Below are 5,000 nucleotides of genomic sequence, written 5' to 3' on the forward strand. Positions count from 1 at the left end.
CAAAGTGACACATCAAGACACAGCAAAAAAGCAGCCAGTTTTGAAACACAGAGAAGTGCTAGTGCAAGTGATCGACTAGTGCCGTCATTACGCCTTCGGACTTAGAGCCCAGGCGCGTAAAACAATACGCCGCTGGGACTTTGTCCCGCGCGAGTAGATAAATAAAAGCAATACGCCGCCGGACTTAGTGCCCGCGCGTGAGGAAATAATAGTGCGGTGCAAGTGCGAGTGCTTGTCTAGTGCCGCCGTTACGCCTTCGGACTTGGTGTCTGTGCGCGTAAAACAATACGCCGCTAAGACTTAGTGTCTGGACGCGTAAAGCAATACGCCGCTGGGACTTAGTGTCTGTGCGCGTAAACAATACGCCGCTGGGACTTGGTCTGCGAGCGTAAAGCAATACGCCGCTGGGACTTTGTCTCATGCGGTAAAGCAATACGCCGCCGGACTTAGTGCCCGCGCGTGAGGAAAATAATAGTGCGGTGCAAGTGCGAGTGCCTGGCTAGTGCCGCCGTTACGCCTTCGGACTTGGTGTCTGTGCGCGTAAAACAATACGCCGCTAGGACTTAGTGTCTGGACGCGTAAAACAATACGCCGCTGGGACTTAGCGTCTGTGCGCGTAAAACAATACGCCGCTGGGACTTAGTGTCTGGACGCGTAAAGCAATACGCCGCTGGGACTTAGTGTCTGTGCGCGTAAAACAATACGCCGCTGGGACTTAGTCTGCGAGCGTAAAGCAATACGCCGCTGGAACTTTGTCTCGTGCGGTAAAACCAATACGCTGCCGGACTTAGTGTCCGCGCGCGAGGAAAATAATAGTGCGGTGCAAGTGCGAGTGCCTGTCTAGTGCCGCCGTTACGCCTTCGGACTTAGTGCCTGTGCGCGTAAAACAATACGCCGCTAGGACTTAGTTTCTGGACGCGTAAAACAATACGCCGCTGGGACTTAGTGCCTGTGCGCGTAAAACAATACGCCGCTGGGACTTAGTGTCTGTGCGCGTAAAACAATACGCCGCTGGGACTTAGTCTGCGAGCGTAAAGCAATACGCCGCTGGGACTTCGTCTCGTGCGGTAAAAGCAATACGCCGCCGGACTTGGTGCCTGCGCGCGAGGAAATAATAGTTCAGTGCGAGCACAAGTGCGTGACTAGTGTCGCCGCTGCGCCATCGGACTTAGTGTCTGAGCGCGCAAAACAATACGCCGCTGGGACTTAGTGTCTGTGCGCGTAAAACAATACGTCGCCGGATCTTAGTGTCTGTGCGCGTAAAATAATACGCCGTTGGGACTTAGCCGCGCAAATCCACCTTACCACCGGTGGAATAAGATACCGACGGGGGAATAAGTTACCGACGCCGGGACAGGTTACCGACGGTGAGACAGTTAACCAGCGGTGGGTCTTACCGACGGTGGGCCTTACCGACGGTGGGACTTACTGACGACGGCGGTAGCGGAAGCGCCGACGTTCCGAAGATAAAAGGTTAAAAGAAAGAAAAGAAAGATCAGAATGGCTACGAAGGGTCAATCCCCAATTGCTACCAAAGCAAGAGTGGTTCTCCAACCACTGAAAACGCAAAAGGTGGAGGGGAAAAGCCCGCTGCAGGAGAAAAGAAAGCGAACAGAGGAGAAAGAAAAAGGAGAAGAGGCGAAGCAGCAGCAATCGCCCGTAGCAGCAGACGAACCCCGTGCCGTGCCCGACTTAAGAGCACAGGCAGGGGAAATAGAGAAGGGCGTGTTAGCCTTCTGTTTGGATCCAAACAAGAAAGTAAATAAGGAGCAAACCGCAACTATCATGCGGTACTTCCGGGACATGAGAGGGATAGTGGAAGAGCTCCTACTCCACAATAGCTACCTCACCGGGAAGCTGGATCAGAGCACCGGTGCGGTAAAGAAAGAAATGGCGATACTGAGTGCCGTCAACAAGACGCTGCAAACCAGCAAGCGGCTTGAAACGGCAGTAAAGACAAGGATGGAGCCAAAACTGCCCTCCTACGCGGAAAAAGTCAAGATGAGGAACAGCATAGTGGGACAAATCTCAGTCAAACCACCTACAAACGCGGTGATAATCCGACCGGAGTCTTCCGACTCCGAGATAAAGACGAGCGAGGAAGCACGGGAGGCAGTCTTCACGCTGGTGAACCCACGTAAGAGGGGTATCCAGATCACCGCAGTGAAGAAGATCAGCGGAAACGGGCTAGTAGTGGAAACAGCGAACCCCGAAGGCCTAAAAGCGTTCACGGAGAACGCCAAGCTAAAGGAGGCCGGCCTAAAAACCAGCACACCGCAGAGGAGGTTGCCCCGGGTAATATTGTACGATGTACCGCGGGAAATGCCGGAGAAGGAAATAACGGGCTGTATCAAGAAGCAGAACCAGGAGCGGCTAACAGATGAAGACGTCGCAGCCATTAAATTCTGCTTCAGAACAGGCCGCAAGGACTCCCAGGAAACTAACTGGGTACTGGAAGTACCCCCCCAGGTAAGAGATAAATTATTAACCGGCAAGATATTCATCTCGTGGAATGCTTGCCGGGTTCGGGATTACATAGCCGTCAGCCGCTGTTACAAGTGCCAAGGCTACGGGCACGTGGCAAAATACTGCCGCTTGGGCTACGAAATCTGCGCACACTGCGCAGAAAGCGGACATGGCACTAAAGAGTGCACGAACAAAAACAAGAACGCCGGCTGCGTTAACTGCAAGAAGGCAGGGAAAAAAGGCGATCACGCGGCCTCTAACGTAGACTGCCCTATGTACAAAAAGGCGCTGGAAATAAGTATTGCACGGACGACCTATGAATAAAGCCCCAAACAAGAATGGAAGAGGACATGGGGGTAGAAGGGGTATAAGGATCCTGCAGCACAATATGCAGCGTTCCAAAACCGTCCCCCACGAAATCAGGACGCAGATGGAGGCTGATGGCGACGAAATCTTGCTAATGCAAGAGCCATACAGCATTGACGGAAAAATACCCGGACTCGGAACAGGAATTTCGATCGCCTGTCGAGGATCGAAGGGCGACCCACCAATGGCCGCAATAGGAGTTAAATCGAAGGAGCTAACGCCGCTCGAAATCGCCGGACTATGTACAACGCACTGCGCTTGCGTACAAGTAAGCGACGGAGAGACGGAGATATACTTCGTCAGCCAGTACTTTCCGCCGACCGAGAACATCGAAGTCGGCCTCGAACAATTAGATAAAGTACTGAACAGGCTAAGAGGAAAGAAGGCCATCATTGGCCTGGACTCCAACGCCAAGTCTCCGCTGTGGTGCAGTAAGGACATCGACGACAGAGGTGAGGCCCTGGAGGCTATCATTGCACAATATAACCTCCACATCCTCAACAAACCGGGACAGGCGTTCACATTCGAAACGACTAGAGGGCGATCGAACATAGACTTGACCATGACGACTCCGGAAGCAATACCGCTCGTGAGGGAATGGAAAGTACACGAGGACGGAACCTCCAGTGATCATAGAATACTGGAGACGCGTCTCGATTTTAACAAAGGGAGCACTCCACCGCAGCTTCAGGAAAGGAGATACAATACTCGGCACGCCAACTGGGAGGTTTTCCAAAGAGTGATCATAGAGGAGAAGAAGACACTCCGGGAGAAAACCCTCCGGCAGCCGAGCGAGGTTGAACGAATGGCCGAGCAGATGCAGGAAGTTCTCATAAGAGCCTGCGATGCCGCCATCCCGAGGAAGAAATGGTATCACAGATCGGTGCCGTGGTGGACGCCTGAGCTCACACGAGCAAAGAGGGGAGTCTACCGGGCAAGGAGAAAATACCAGGGGACCAGGGACCCCGCAACGAGGGAGCAGGAGAAGCTGCGGTACAGGGAGGTTAGGAAAGAGTACGTAAGGGCAATCACCAAGGCCAAGATACGTAGCTGGAGGGACTTTGTAACAAAGGAGGGCAACGCAGAACCCTGGGGCATCGCCTATCGAACGGCTACGGGCAAGCTGAGAAGGGAAGAAACAGTGTCGACCCTGCGGACGCCACAAGGAGAAACCTCCAACTGGCGAATGACCGCGGCGGCGATGCTGTCCGCCCTACTACCCGACGACGAGGAAGAAACGGACACGCCGGAGCAGACAGCGATCAGACAAGAAAGTACAACCCCTCCGAACGTCGAGGACACCCCAGAGTTCCGCTACGAGGAACTCAGCGGCGCCGTAAAACGACTAACGAAGGGGAAATGTCCTGGACCCGACCTAGTCGAGGCCGAGGTGATTCAGCGCGCCTGGGGTGGAATCCATCAGGAACTCCTCAGGCTCATGAACAGCTGCCTCACCTGGGGAGTCTTCCCAAAGGTTTGGAAACTGGGGAACGTCATCACTATCCCGAAGGGACCAGAACGGGATAAGAGTAGCCCGAAGTCCTACAGGCCGATTTGCCTACTATCGATGGTGGGCAAGCTGCTGGAAAGACTGATGGCTACTAGGATGGCAACGATGTTCCACGACCACGCCTTAACCTCGGACAGGCAGTACGGATTCCGACCCGGAAGATCTACGGTGGACGCGATCGCAAAATTCCGCGAGATAGTCGAGCGAATGAGCGAGGAAAAGTACGTACTCGCAATCGCACTCGACATATCAGGAGCATTTGACAACGTGTGGTGGCCCAACGTGCTCCACGAGTTGAAGAGAAGAGACTGCCCCGCCAACCTATATCGACTGACGAGGAGCTACTTTTCGGACAGAGCCGTGCGAATCGCGGGGAAAAATGACGCGGTCAGCAAACCCGTCACGAAGGGATGCCCGCAGGGGTCGGTACTGGGTCCAAGCTTTTGGAACCTAATATTCGACGACCTGCTAGCCGAACTCACGGCAAGCGCGACAGAGGGTGAACCGATCGCGTACGCGGATGACATAGTGATCCTGATCGCAGGGAACGCGAGGACCGAACTGCAAGAAAAGGGACAGAACATAGTCACACGCGCTGCTACTTGGTGCGCCAGAAAGAAACTCACGCTGTCGGCAGAGAAAACAGAGATGTTACTCA

Source organism: Bombus huntii, unplaced genomic scaffold, assembly GCF_024542735.1.
Source record: "Bombus huntii isolate Logan2020A unplaced genomic scaffold, iyBomHunt1.1 ctg00000254.1, whole genome shotgun sequence".
NCBI lineage: Eukaryota > Metazoa > Arthropoda > Insecta > Hymenoptera > Apidae > Bombus > Bombus huntii.